The following is a 16223-nucleotide window of genomic DNA, read 5'->3' on the forward strand; positions in this document are numbered from 1 at the left end:
CACTTCTTTGCCCAGATGTTTAGGAAGCAAGTGTGTGTTTCCCACACCTCTTATCTCTCCACTGTTGGCTGGATGTCAATGCCCAATGTGACTTTGGAAATCACATGGCCTGGCCTCTGTCAGTGGAGGTTCCTGAAGGGTGACAGATAGAGAGCCTTCCCTCCATGCAAATGGTCTACATTACTAGCACTGGACCGTGATATGAGTTACAAAGAAACTCTAATTCAGTGGCATTTCTATAATTTAGGGGATTGTTCCAACAGCTAGCTCTGTTCTATCAGCGTCAGCATGTCATAAACACAATAGAAACTTTAAATTAAATCTGTTCCTCGTTGGTCCTTTTTCTGTGTCTATAATCTAAGGGGCGTAGATTTAATTTTATAATATTAGTCCATGCAGAGCAGTAGAGCAAAAGTGATTAAAGGATATTAAATAAGTCCTCTTAAAGACAATTAAAGTAACAGTGTTTTACTTTGTTTAGGGAAGAAAAAGCATAAAGGAGGCTGTTTAAACTGTCCGTGAATATATGAAGGTCCTAAAACTTTTATATTGCAGATACTGAGAAACTATTTCTCAACTTCTCTAAATATAAACCAAACAAATACCGAAGATTTACGTGATGGTATAAAAAATAACACTGTACCTAGACCACAGGGAAGACTGAAAATAGAGTTTTTGAAACTTATAGTTACCAGTGGGGAAAAGGGAGGGAGGGATAAACTGGGAGATTGGGATTGATATATACACACTAGTACATATAAAATAGATAAACAACAAGGACCTACTGTATAGCACAGGGAACTCTTCTCAATACTCTGTAATGGCGTATATGGGAAAATAATCTAAAAAAGAGTGGATATATGTATGTGTATAACTGATTCACTTTGCTGTACACCTGAAACTAACACAACATTATAAATCAACTAGACCCCAATAAAATTTGTTAAATGGCAGCAGCATAGTAAGTAGTGGGTTAAAACCTCAGCTTTTAAAATTCACCATCTCTTTGACTCATTAAAAGCAAATTACATTTTTAGGGAAAAAAAAATAGAAAATAGAATTTTTGAGAGAATCTGACTCTTAGTAGGTGAGGCTGGAAATCTACTTTTCTAGCAGGCACCCCCAGGGGGTTTTGATGTACGTGGTCATGGGCCACACCACGAGCAATGTGTAAAGATGGTTAGACAGTGAAATACGCCACTTTGTGAGGTTGTCACATTTCCTTCCTAGAAGAAAGTAGAACTGGGAACGTTTCTCATCCACAGGGTGGAAAACAAACTCGGTCGACAAATATTACAGACCTCTGGGAACCCAGACAGGTAAGACATGACTCCAATCCTTAAGCAGCTCACGGTCTTAGGAAGAGTGACTGTGAATGTATATCCGTGTGTGTGTGTGTGTGTGTGTGTGTGTGTGTGTGTGTGTGTGTGCGCGCGCGTGAAGAGGAGGGAACCAAGATGATTCCAGGTTACACTGGGTGAGATAAGCTCTCACCCGTGGGTGGGCAGATGTCCCCAGTGTGGCCCCTGGTACCCCGATCTCTCACGGGCATCCTTGTCCTGGAACACAGTCTCCAGATAATGTTACCACCAGCCAAGATACAGAATGAAACAGAGGCACCCAACCGTATTCAAGAAGCAAAAGCAGTTCACTTTTACATATTTTACATATCAAACTTCCATGTGAAAGTGATGGGAAGAAAAGATGCTAAGGCAAACAAAAAAAAAAATTTATAAAACCACATGGCTGTATGGGGAGCTCCTGTTTAATGGGTAGTTTCAGTCTGGGATGATGAAAAGGTTCTGGAGATGGATGATGGCGATGATCATACAACAATGTGAGTGGACTTATTACCCCTGAGCTATACACTTAAAAATGGCAAATTTTGTTACATATATTTTACCACAATAAATAAACCACAGCTATAAGAACTAGACACAGCATAGAGAACAAATGTATGGATACCAAGGGGGAAGGCGGGGTGGGATGAATTGGGAGATTGGCATTGACATATATACACTATTGATACTATGTATAAAATAGATAAACTAATGAGAACCTACTGTATAGCACAGGGAACGCTACTCAATGCTCTGTGGTGACCTAAATGAGAAGGAAATCCAAAAAAAAGAGGGGATATATGTATACGTATAGCTGATTCACTTTGCTGTACGGTATAAACTAACACAATATTGTAAAGCAACTATACTCCAATAAAAATTAAAACAAACATGGTTATAGATTTTCCTTCTAACTCCATAAGTTAATGACTATAATAGGATAGTTTCCAGAAAAAAAATTCAAAGTACACCTTACACTCTCTCATCAATACACTCTGTGTCCTTGAAAAGTCAGGAAAACATTAATTTATTCAACATATATATATATATATATATTTTTTTTTTTTTTTTTTTTTTTTTTTTTTTTTTTTGCGGTACGCGGGCCTCTCACTGCTGTGGCCTCCACACAGGCTCCGGACGCGCAGGCTCAGCGGCCATGGCTCACGGGCCCAGCCGCTCCGCGGCATGTGGGATCCTCCCGGACCGGGGCACGAACCCGTGTCCCCTGCATCGGCAGGCGGACTCTCAACCACTGCGCCACCAGGGAAGCCCTCAACAAATATTTAATAAGCAACCACTATGGCCCAGACACTGTTCTAGGTACTGAAGAGATAGTAGTGAGCACAATAAAATCCTGCCCTCATACAGCACTTATTTATTCATCTCCTCATACACTCAACAAATATTTATTAAATGTCTATCACTTGCCAAGTTCTACACTGGACACCAGAGATATAATGGTGAAAACACAGTGAAAATATCCGCAAACCAGACCCTTCCTTGCCCTCATGAAGCTTCTAGGAGACTGCAGGAGACAGATATTGTTTAAATAATCACAGAAATGAGTATAACATATCAACTTTGAAAAGCTGTCAAAGCAGAGATGCATGGAGCTCCTAGAGTGTGGTGATGGGAACTGGCTTCATCAAGGGGGCTGGTCTTTCTGAAGGAAAGAACGACTGAGCTGAGTTGTGATGAACGGGGCTGGGAGGAAGTGTGGCCTGAGCAGAGCAGAGGGAAAGGGGAGTGGCCCCAGGGAGGCTGGAGAAGCAGGCAGAGGTCCGGCCGTGCGGAGCCCTGGAGATGTTTCAGTCTTTACCTAAAGGACCCTGGGAACCCATGAATGCACTTTAATGAGGCTGGGGGTGGGAAACGAATGATTTCATCAGAAATAATATTTATTTTGCTGCTCTAACAATTTTTAAATGGCCAACTGAAAATGAGGGCAGAAACAAGTGAATTCCTATACCGTTATAAAAACAGGTGAAACTCTGAAGCTTTCAGATGAAGGGTAGTATTTAACATATCAAAGAATTATCACGATCAGATGAGAAATTAGGAACAGCACTCTTTTTAAAAAATTCTTTAGTGTTGATCAAAACACAGTCTCTCTATTCTATAATCTACTAATGAAGTTGAATTTGATTAAAAGTGAGTCACCTGAATTTGCAAGCCTGGTAAAGTAAGTTGCCTACACTTGATTAATACTGTTTCAAGTGGATACTTTGGCGGAAAAAGGGAAACCATTTGATCAAAGAAATGAAGTGTATTAAACTTCCCAAAATGTGATGACTTGGGCATCTTTCATTAACACGTAAGGTGCAAATGGGACAGTTAACTAAACACTGCACTAATTTGATTAGTATTTAAGAACTTGAACAAAGAATCAAACGCACAGCATTTCTTCCTTTAAAATATGGTTATCAGTGCTGATATACACTGTTGAATGGGAAAAAAAAATTCAGACTGGCATAATGCTGTGTGCTAAGAGCAGATATATCAGGGAAGAGGAAAAAACTCTACCTTCTGTATATAGTCAGGTTTGCCATATGCTGCCTATTTTAATGTGCACAGATTTAAACATTCAATAAGTAGGCGACAGACATTTCTGCATTTCAAATTCTGGACAAAAACAGGAGGTAAGGAAGCATCAAACTCTTGATTGTGTAGTTGAGCTGGTGTGACCCCTTAACAACATAGACCATCCCAGACTATCTCTCAAAGTTCAGGAAAGTTGTATAGACTTGACCCATATAATTTGCACAATTCACCTTTTCACCAAATTGTCATGATATAATTCAGATCTGTCAGTTCACTGTTCTGCTTAAATTACCTTAAGAATGCAAGGTAGATAGCCAGAAGAATGCTCCCGAGGATGCTTTAGCCACATTTTATTATAAACTACCAAAGCCCCCGTGACTTTATAGGTGCTGGGAACTACGGCTTATTTGCAGAGGTCTCTACTACTATCACTTTTGGGGACATAGCCTTAAATTTAATCTGACTTGATTTAAAACCTAGTAATTACATTCTATCAATTTACACTTTGGTCCTACATATTTTAAAATAATTTTTAAATTGCATGTGCAAAATTCTTCTGATTTTAAAGCAAAGGTTTAAATGCCCAATGAAGTTGCCCAGTGGTATCAAAACTCTAGTTCATATTCTTAGCAGATGTTACAAACAATAAGTCAGATTGTCAAGAAAGGGATGAAAATGCAGTAAATCAGATTTAGGAACAGTATAGAAGAATGAATGCATTTCCCATAAAGGAAAGGGAGAAAATCTCTTTTTAAAAATTAGAAGTATAATTTGTGTATCTTTTGCTGTTGTTGGCACTAAACCTATCTCACCAGAAAGACGAAATGGGAAGAGGTTTGAAAAACTTTGAAACATTCGAATAAAGACTAGACATTTCTTTTTTCTTTCTTTTTGCTATCAGTTCTCAAAGTTGGCAAGTCCTTTTTGTTTCAAAATTCTCTTTAGATGCTCTAGTTTTCTAGTCTCTTCTTGATACGGACATGAATTCACAAGCAGTCCCCTCACTTTTACTCTTCCCCACGACTTCCTGAGTAGTTGCCATGCTCATTGAACTGAACTTGAGGTCTTTTCTTAATACTGCTCTGGAAGGAGAAAGGAATGAACCACAACAGAAACAAAACTAAATGGGTTCCAAGTACAACTTTGATGTCACTTCAGTGATGTTTCCATAATACTGACTAACACCCAGGACCTCCAAATGAGGATTGTGTCTCCATTTCTTAGTTGTCTATGCAAGCACTAATTTTCAACCTTAGTTGTATTGATTTTTTGAGCCAAAGGGAACTTTCTGAGCATAAAAAGGAAACGAAACAAAAAGCAAAGGAATCAAACAGGATTTCAGTTATGGCTTGGTAGAACCCCAAATCACACCTAAGCCTACCAATATAGATTTCTCCCTAGGAGTATCTGAGTTGAGTGGCCTAATCCTGGTCAATACCAAAATGGCTTTGGCAGTCTCAGACCTCTCAGGTCTCTAAATCAGCCTCCCAACTTGAGAGTTTGAAACCCTGGTCTTACAGAAACCTGAATACTATTAGTTCCAGGTCACTGACCAAAGTTAAGTCCAAATATGAAGTTGTCCATTTAAAAAGAGGTCATCTTTCATGCAACACGCCCTGTATTAAATGAACCATTATTTCTAAATAAAGCAATCAAATTATGAATTCAATAGCTTACCGGGTGACATTACGCAAATCACTTCCTCGCTGGGTACAAAACGGAGTTAATAACCCTGACCTATTGCCTAAGGTCTCTGGGAACAATTCATTTAGGAATTGTCTAAGCGCTGTATAAATGTTACTGGCGTTATGAAAGCTCGGTTTTATTGTCATTGGAACACCACCATCCTAAAAAGGAATTCAGAGGTTTGGTCAGAGGTGAACTAACAAGGCAAGGTCTATGCTAATACAAGTGCCCTCTGACCTTGGATCACTGAGCTTGAAAAATCACACAGATCAGAATGTAAATGAAGTTTGCATTTTCAGAGACACAGTTTTTGTTAATTTCTTTCCTATTCAAGTCCTTTGCTTTGAAAATCATTACTCTGGAAGCAAAACAACCATTCCATTTTCAATTCCCCCCCCTCCCCCCTTTTTGTTTTGTATTATTCTCACTGCTATCCCCGGCATCATTTGCATTAAAGCATGACACTGAAGGCATCCAAGGCCTTTCTTTCTGAATCAACTATCTGGCACACCCAGGAAACATGCCTGTCAGTAGACATGGGCTGTGCCTTTTCAGGTTTTTAAAAAATTATGTGATTCCCAGACTGTCATCACGTTTAGAGAAAGTCAGTTCCCTTTCCCCAGTTAAATTTCCATGATTCATTTGTTTATCTGACAAATAGTTACTGAGTACCTAGTCTGTACCAGGCACTGTCCCAGGTGCTGGAGAGAGCAATGAATCAACAAGGCAGAAATCCCCGCTCTCATGTAGCTTATATTCTAGTGGGTGAAGACAAGTAGAAAGCAAGATAAATAATTCAATAAACAGAATATGTTCAAATTAAAAAACAAAGTACGGTGAGAGGATGGGAGGGCAGAGATGGGGAGGGGTTGACATTCTAAATATGATGGTCAGGGGAAAACTTGAGAAGGTGTGATCTGAGTACAGCTTTGAGGGAGGTGAGTGTGAGAGCTACTGGGGAAGGGTTTTGCAGGTAAGGCGAGAGTTCCAGGGACATGGAAGGGCCCTGAGGTATGAGTCTGCTTGTTTGAGAACACCAAGAAGGTCAGGGTGGCTGAAGGGAGTGAGCAAGGGAGACAAAAGCAGGAGATGAAAGCAGAGACGGAATGGGGTACCAGATGAGCTTGGGCTGGTACATCATTGCAAGGCCTCTGGCTTTCACTCTGAGTGAAGTGGAAAGCCCTTGAGAGGTTCTGAGAAGAAGAGTGACATGATCTGAGGTCCATTTGAAAGGCTAAAACAGGCTGCATTGAGAATAGGCTGCAGGGGAGCACAGGAGAGACAGGAAAAATGATGTAAAAGGCTACTGCAATAGCTCAGAGCAGATATTAGTGGCTTGATCCACTGGGGGTGGCACAGGGGTAGAGCTTCACAGCTTCCAGTCAGTAATCACATCCTTTTCTTCATCTAGCTGTGGTTTCTTATGTGAATTAGTTCACTCTCTGAGAAAGTAATTTTTCTTTAAAGCATTCCCTTCCATACCCTTCCTGTCAATAATAACACTTTCCCTCCCATCACAACATCTTAGGTAGGGTCAAAACATGCCACATTTGGATGTAGTCAAGTCAGCAAGTAAACTACAGTTAAAAGATAAACTGAGGGGGCTTCCCTGGTGGCGCGGTGGTTGAGAGTCCGCCTGCCGATGCAGGGGACATGGGTTCGTGCCCCGGTCCGGGAAGATCCCACATGTCGCGGAGCGGCTGGGCCCGTGAGCCGTGGCCGCTGAGCCTGCGCATCCGGAGCCTGTGCTCCGCAACGGGAAAGGCCATGACAGTGAGAGGCCCGCGTACCTAAAAAAAAAAAAAAAAAAAAAAAAAGATAAACTGAGGCATGTTAAAATTGTTTGAGTTTATTATTTGAGAGAAAATCTATTAAAATCAGGCAACACCCAACCTAGCAGCTAGAAAGGGGCTCCAAGGAGCTGTGCAAAATGAAAGACCTTGATAGGCAGAAGGGAGCAGGAATAAGGAAGCTACACCAGGAAAACAGCAGGTTAGTTATTACAAAGTTACTTTCCTTTAGGGAGTAGCAGGGTCTATCAGGCAGGTTACCTCACTAGGGCTGACCAGGTAACTCCTCATTGGCTGGTTTAAGATTCCACTTCTGTGCAAATCAAAACTACAATGAGATACCATCTCACACTGGTCAGAATGGCCATCGTTAGAAAGTCTACAAATAACAAATGCTGGAGAGGGTGTGGAGAAAACGGAACCCTCCTACACTGTTGGTGGGAATGTAAATTGGTACAGCCACTATGGAAAACAATATGGAGGGTCCTTAAAAAACTAAAAACAGAGCTACCATATGATCCAGCAATCCCACTCCTGGGCATATATCTGGACAAAACTATCATTCAAAACGATACATGCACCCCTACATTCATAGCAGCAGCACTATTTACAAGACATGGAAGCAACCTAAGTGTCCATCAACAGATGAATGGATAAAGAAAATGTAGTAGATGTATATACAATGGAATACTACTCAGCCATAAAAAGGACTGAAATAATGCCATTTGCAGCAAAATGGATGGACCTAGAGATTATAATACTAAGTGAAGTAATCAGAGAAAGACAAATACCATGTGATATCACTTACACGTGGAATCTAACATATGACACAAATGAACTTACCTATGAAACAGACTCACCTACAGAACAATTTTTGGTGGCCAAGGGGGAGGGAAGTGAGGGAGGGATGAATTGGGAGTTTGGGATTAGCAGACGCATACTGTTACATACAGACTGGATAAACAACAAGGTCCTACTGTATAACACAGGGAACTATATTCAATAGCCTGTGATAAACCATAATGGAAAACAATTTTTAAAAGAACATATATATGTTGTAAAGCAGAAACTAACACACCATTGTAAAGCAATTATACTCCAATAAAGATGTTAAAAAAAGGAACATATATATATATAATATGTATATATATATGTATAACTGAATCACTTTGCTGTACAGCAGAAATTAACACAACATTGTAAATCAACTATACTTCAACAAAATAAATTTAAAAAACAACAGGTGATACAAAAAAAGATTTCATTTCTAGGAGAGCTGAAACTGCAATTAAGTCTCAGTTTGGTGACGTTAGGCTTATTTAGCATAAGTGACTCCATTTTCAGCCTGTTGTCTTTTATTTTTTTGAATTTTATTTTATTTTTTTATACAGCAAGTTCTTATTAGTTTTTTTTTTTTATTGGAGTATAACTGCTTTACAATCATGCGTTAGTTTCTGCTTTATAGCAAAGTGAATCAGCTATACATATACATATATCAGCATATCTCCTCCCTCTTGCATCTCCCTCCCACCCTCCATATCCCACCCCTCCAGGTGGACACAAAGCACTGAGCTGATCTCCCTGTGCTACGCGGCTGCTTCCTACTAGCTATCTATTTTACATTTGGTAGTGTATATATGTCCATGCCACTCTCTCACTTCGTCCCAGCTTACCCTTCCCCCTCTCCGTGTCCTCAAGTCCATTCTCTTTGTCTGCATCTTTATTCCTGTCCTGTCCCTAGGCTTTTCAGAAACTTTTTTTTTTTTTTTAGGATTCCATATATACGTGTTAGCATACAGTATTTGTTTTCCTCTTTCTGACTTACTTCACACTGTATGACAGACTCTAGGTCCACCCACCTCACTACAAATAACGCAATTTTGTTTCTTTTTATGGCTGAGTAATATTCCATTGTATATATGTACCACATCTTCTTTATCCATTCATCTGTTGATGGATGGATAAAGCAACTTAGGTTGCTTCCATGTCCTGGCTATTGTAAATAGAGCTGCAGTGAACATTGTGGTACACGACTCATTTTGAATTATGGTTTTCTCAGGGTATATGCCCAGTAGTGGGATTGCTGGGTGGTATGGTAGTTCTATTTTTAGTTTTTTAAGGAAACTCCATACTGTTCTCCATAGTGGCTGTATCAATTTACATTCCTACCTACAGTGCAAGAGGGTTCCCTTTTCTCCATGCCCTCACCAGCATTTATTGTTTGTAAATTTTTTGAAGATGGCCATTCTGACTGGTGTGAGGTAATAGCTCACTGTAGTTTTGATTTGCATTTCTCTAATGATTAGTGATGTTGAGCAGCTTTTCATGTGCTTCTTGGCCATCTGTATGTCTTCTTTGGAGAAATGTCTATTTAGGTCTTCTGGCCATTTTCTGATTGGGCTGTTTGTTTTTTTAATATTGAGCTACATGAGCTGTTTAAATATTTTGGAGATTAGTCCTTTGTCTGTTGATTAGTTTGCAAATATTTTCTCCCATTCTGAGGGCTGTCTTTTCATCTTGTTTGTAGTTTCCTTTGCTTTGTAAAAGCTTTTAAGTTTCATCAAGTCCCACTTGTTTATTTTTGTTTTTATTTCCATTACTCTAGGAGGTAGATCAAAAAAGATCTTGCTGTGATCTATATCAAAGAGTGTCCTTCCTATGTTTCCCTGTAAGAGTTTTATGGTGTCTGGTCTTACATTTAGGTCTGTGATCCATTTTGAGTTTATTTTTGTGTATGGTGTTGGGGAGTGTTCTGATTCCATTCTTTTACATGTAGCTGTCCAGTTTTCCCAGCCCTGCTTATTGAAGAGACAGACTTTTCTCCAGTGTATATCCTTGCCTCCTTTTTCATAGATTAGTTGACCATAGGTGCATGGGTTTATCTCTGGGCTTTCTATCCTGTTCCATTGATCTATATTTCTGTTTTTGTGCCAGTACCATATTGCCTTGATTACCGTAGCTTTGTAGTATAGTCTGAAGTTAGGGAGCCTGATTCCTCCAGCTCCGTTTTTCTTTCTCAAATGGCTTTGCCTATTCAGGGTCTTTTGTGTTTCCATACAAACTGTGAAATGTTTTGTTCTAGTTCTGTGAAAAATGCCATTGGTAGTTTGATAGGGATTACATTGAATCTGTAGATTGCTTTGGGTAGTAGAGTCATTTTCACAATATTGATTCTTCCAATCCAAGAACATGGTGTATCTCTCCATCTGTTTGTGTCATCTTTGATTTCTTTCATCAGTGTCTGAGTATAGGTCTTTTACCTTCTTAGGTAGGTTTATTCCTAGGTATTTTATTCTTTTTGTTGCAATGGTGAATGTGATTGTTTCCTTAATTTCTCTTTCTGATCTTTCATTGTTAGTGTATAGAAATGCAAGAGATTTCTGTGCATTAATTTTGTACCCTGAAACTTTACCAAATTCATTGATTAGCTCTAGTAGTTTTCTGGTGGCATCTTCAGGATTTTCTATGTATAGTATCATGTCATCTGCAAACAGTGACAGTTTTACTTCTTCTTTTCAAATTTGTATTCCTTTTATTTCTCTTTCTTCTATGATTGCCGTGACTAGGACTTCCAAAACTATTTTGAATAATAGTGGCGAGAGTGGACATCCTTGTCTTGTTCCTGATCTTAGAGGAAATGCTTTCAGTTTTTCACCATTGAGAATGAAGCTTGCTGTAGGTTTGTCATATATGGCCTTTATTATGTTTAGATAGGTTCCCTCTATGCCCACTTTCTGGAGAGTTTTTATCATAAATAGGTGTTGAATTTTGTCAAAAGCTTTTTCTGTATCTATTGTGATGATTGCTGTCTTATTTTTAACACTACTCTCCAAAAGCACAAATGGGGCTTCCCTGGTGGCCCCATGGTTGAGAGTCCACCTGCCAATGCAGGGGACACGGGTTCGTGCCCCGGTCCGGGAAGATCCCACATGCCGCGGAGCGGCTGGGCCCGTGAGCCATGGCCGCTGAGCCTGCGTGTCCGGAGCCTGTGCTCCGCAACGGGAGAGGCCAGAACAGTGAGAGGCCCGCGTACCGCAAAAAAACAACCAAAAAAAGCACAAATGACTTGATACGGTTCTACTGAAGTTCTCAGTAAAGACACCTGCCACTCTTCAACAAGTACTGCATTGCAGTAGAGACTGTGGAGTGAAAGCCTCCCTCTGAAGAGGCTGGGGGGTAAGGAGGGATTGGAGTGGGTACAGAAGTCTGGGATGAGGCCAGTAGCTCTACAAATGTGCTTGCATTTCAAGTTTATTAAGTCCCATCAGTAATGCACAAAGACATGTTTGGAAGCAAATTGTTATTCTGTTTTCATATGTTCTTATGTGTCCATAAGCCAAAGAAATGCTCACTGCCTTTTAACTCTTGTGTGTGTAAAATTTAGTTCTCCTTTTTAAAAATCTTAGCTGGGGCTACTATAATCAGACACCATGTACCCAGCAAATCTAAGCCCTGAGCCCTGATTGCCAAGAAACAAGGACAGACACTCCCTTCTCCAAATAGAAAGGAGGTGGCTGCACTCAAGCATAACTCCATGTACGCTAGGAAGGTGATTGGCCATGCCAACAGCCAAAGAGAAGATTCTGAAATAGCCCTTGTGGGAAAAGGAGGAAACCACATCACTGTTTTCAACCAACCTAGAGGGAAAGTTCTTGGCAACTTCAGGACCTGTGGTGAAGGAGGAATGTGTAACAAGAGTTCTTGGATTACCATGGCGTGTTCTCTAGGTAGGTGGGAGAACTCTCACTTCTTATCTGGGTCTCATTTTTTGCAGAAGAATTGAGCATGAGAATTTCTTTTTTTTAATTGAAGTATAGTTGATTTACTATGTTGTGTTAATTTCTACTGTACAGCAAAGTGATTCCGTTATACATATACAGGTTTCTATATATTCTTTTTCATATTCTTTTCATTATGGCTTATCACAGGATATTGAATATAGTTCCTTGTACTATACAGTAGGACTTTGTTATTTATGCCGAGAATTTCATTCTGTAAATGAAGTGATATGTGGCCTTTATAAGTGGATTATTACTTTAAATAAATTATCTCTTTTATTCATTTAGGGGGACCAGAAAAAGAATACATTTAGAAAAACAAAATTTTCCTGAGTTTGGGGTCCTATACTGTGTTCTAGTTCCTCCGAGTATTTGCATTGCCTGCTCCCTCATCTCCTTCAGGGTTTCATTCAATGTCATCTTCTCGATGAAACCTTCTGTGGCTGCCATGTCCCAAATGGCAACCTACATTCAACCCCCTATCTCCTTTACCTGCTTTATTTTTCTCCTTAGAACTAATCATCTAACATATTACATATTTGATCGATTGATTCTGTTTACAGTCTTGTGCACTGGAACATAGCTTCACAAGGACAGAAATTTTGTCTGCTTTGCTCATGCCGTATTCCCAGTTCCTAGAAAGATGACCAACACATCAACAAATATCTACTGAATGAATGAATGAGTTCCACAGCGAGCATCGAATTAACACAGTGTTAACTTGAAATGTTATAAGAGCAGTTTTGGCTAGCACATGCATACGAAGTTTTTCTGGAAGGATACACAGGAGACTGAACTTTAGCATTTACCTTGGGGGAGGGTTGAGGGGGAGAAATTTACATATTATTTCACAGCTGTGCTATTCACATCTTTAGATCATTGGAATTTTTATTGTCACTCAGAGATGTCTGGGTGATGTGAATTATGGGCCATTTAAAATTCTTTTAGGTACACAAATAAGAAATGCTGGAGAGGGTGTGGAGAAAAGGGAACCCTCCTACACAGTGGGTGGGAATGTTAAGTTGGTGCAGGTACTATGGAAAACAGTGTGGAGGTTCCTCAAAAAAACTAAAAATAGAGTTACCATATGATCCAGCAATCCTACTCCTGGGTATATATCTGGACAAAACTCTAATTCAAAAAGATACATGCACCCCTGTGTTCATAGCAGGACTATTCACAATAGGTAAGACATGGAAACACATTAATGTCCATCAACAGATGAATGGATAAAGAAGATGTGGTACATTTATACAATGGAATACTATTCAGCCATAAAAAAGAATGAAATAATGCCATTTGTAGCAACGTGGATGGACTTAGAGATTACCATACTAAGTGAAGTCAGAAAGAGAAAGACAAATACCATATGATATCACTTATATATGGGATCTAAAATATGGCACAAATGAACATATCTATGAAACAGAAACAGACTCACAGATAGAGAACAGACTTGTGGTTGCCAAGGGGGAGAGGTGAAGGAGGGATGGATTGGGAGTTTGGGGTCAGCAGATGCAAACTATTATATATGGAATGGATAAACAATGAGGTCCTACTGTATAGCACAGGGAATTATATTCAATATACTCTGATAAACCATAATGGAAAATAATATGAAAAAGAACATATGTATATGTATAACTGAACCACTTTCCTGCAAAGCAGAAATTAACACAACACTGTAAATCAACTATACTTCAATAAATAACATTATTTTTGCAATGTTCAACAGTAAGAAAACTAATAAATGTCCATTTAACATTAGTTAACCACATATATGTGTAAAAGACTACACATAAAGATACCCAGTGTATTTGATGAGACATGCAAAGTTAATACACAAAGATACATTGAATAACTCTTCTACTTTTTGAGTGCTCAAAGATCTCAAACATAACAGGATTTAAAAATCTGGCTTGAGAGGTATGTTGGTACCAAAGACAAGTGTAGCTAACAAGGACTTCCCAATAATCAGTGCACTCTGAACTCTGAAGAAGGAAGTAGGTGAGCGCATTCTTACAATTTTATTTACACTAATGACATGGTAGCGAGTATTTCAATGGAGGCCAAGGCTTGAAAGCATTTCAGTTCTCATTTGAATTTCAGGGCAAGGCTATTATGCAATAGAGTATCCATAATAAGATTTCCTGAGAAAAATGAAAAGAACTATGAAAAGCAGAGTATAGTCAGGAAAGTCAAAGAGAAGTAGGTTGACAAAACAGAATTAAACTCTAAGAGCATAGTTACTTAAAGAGAAGGAAAATTCAGGATGAAAAGAAGGCAGACATGGCAAGTGAATGCAACTTGTTAATGGCAGAAGTAAATACTATTCTTAATACACCTCAGGGAAGCATGAGTCTTGGTAATATAAAGGGATAATTTATTGATTTGATAGTTTCTTTTCTGGAAAGGAATGTAAATATCAAATTTGAGAAAGATGCCCTGGACTCCTGTTTGAAATTAACAGAGCTATGCAAATTTCTCAAAAGAATCCAGGGACAAGGGAGAAAAGCCCTAAAGGGATGAAGACTTGTTTTGCACAGAGAAAAGGAAGGAAGCATGAACCTCATGAAATCATGTTGCCCTTCTCCCTCAATTCTTTTAACATCACTATGGGATTCTGGTATCTTTTTTCCTTTCTTCTCTCACTGGCTTGATTATTCCACTTTCCAGCCAAGGGCTTTGATTTTATTTTTAATCTACCTAACACCAGCTGTTGCCAGAGCCTTCCTATTAAAGGGCTTAGTTCAAAGAGTCTGATCATTAAAGCAAACACTGAGCACATGGAGGCAACACAGTGTTTTGGAAAGAGCACGGGTCCGAATGCCCAAGTCAGAATCCAGCCCTGCACGTTCCTCGTTGGAGAGCTTGGAGCCCACTGCTGAATCTCACTCTTCTCATCCTTAAAATGGGGATAATAAGACCTGTCCTCTCTAGAGAGGATGCTTAGGAGGATCAAACTAGACAATGCAAACTGAAAAGCACTATAGACGAACGTTATAGCTTTTCTTATTCTCTTGATCTCTCTGAAATACAGGAGAATTAATACAGAAAACATGGGGGAAATTCTTGAGCTAGTGCATAAAGAATGACAATAGGAGTCTCTTTTTAATCAAAAAGGCAAATGGCTAAAGCTTATACCACACTTTGTGCGTGGAAAGTACTGCATTACAATATAAAAAACAAGAGGAATGGAGCAGATAAGGGAGAATAAGGCCTGGCTGGAAAACTGTTTTCAGGTAATACAAGAACGGCCCATGAGACCACTAAGAACAAATATCTATACACAGGATACCAAAATACATTAAAGTGACATTAACACATCCTGCTGCTGTACCCTGATAGAAAACAGAAACCTACCAGCACTTACTTTTCCCTGAACTGTGCTCACAGTTGACTAGCAAAAAATACTCGAACTAAATCGTCATGCCCACACCCAAGTCTCTCTTTTAAGTGTTGAACAAGCTATGTGAAAGACACTGATTTTTGATGTAAACTCCTCGCACCAGATCAGCACACTAAATGAAACCAAATCAAAGAACAGAGACCAGACAGCTTGAGACCAGCCTTTACGGTTGGGATACAATTCTAAGTTTGGCTTCGGTTTTAAACAGATCATTAAAACGGTATCTGAGGTGGGGGGGGGGGGGGGGGGGGGGGGGCGGGGGGACAAAGATCAATCCATCCCAGGAAGCAGTCACGCCTTGCTGCCCTCTGTACAGAAGCAAGCACAGATATTACCTTACAGAAGAAGTTATCTTACTGCTTCCCATTTCTGTCCAGGAGCAAAACGAAAATCTCAAACAGGGCGCCCATCCCAGCCCATTTCTGCAGATAAAAAACACTGGCATCTGATCCCTGCTGTGGCTGGACCCTGTGCAGTAAAATGGTAAAGTCCTCTCTGCCGAGATCCAAAGCTGCTCAGACCTCCGGGGCCTCCCAGGGTGATCAGCCTGGCTTTGTGGCAACACTATGGGGGTTAAACATTTCCCCATATCCACTGAGAAGCAAAAGAAATCTGTTTAGCTGCTCAGTTATTTAGCCAAATGCACAATAGGTTATGGTTTGGTAATATTGTTTTAAGA

The 16223-nt window shown here is 39.6% G+C and overlaps 1 protein-coding gene across 1 annotated transcript in view; it reads right to left on the minus strand.

Annotated features, from left to right (window-relative positions):
- The window catches only part of NRCAM (neuronal cell adhesion molecule), a 333422-nt gene that overhangs the window by 181208 nt on the left and 135991 nt on the right, over positions 1-16223 (minus strand). The gene's annotated exons all lie outside the window — the stretch shown is intronic.

Source organism: Phocoena sinus, chromosome 9 (genome assembly GCF_008692025.1).
Source record: "Phocoena sinus isolate mPhoSin1 chromosome 9, mPhoSin1.pri, whole genome shotgun sequence".
Lineage (NCBI taxonomy): Eukaryota > Metazoa > Chordata > Mammalia > Artiodactyla > Phocoenidae > Phocoena > Phocoena sinus.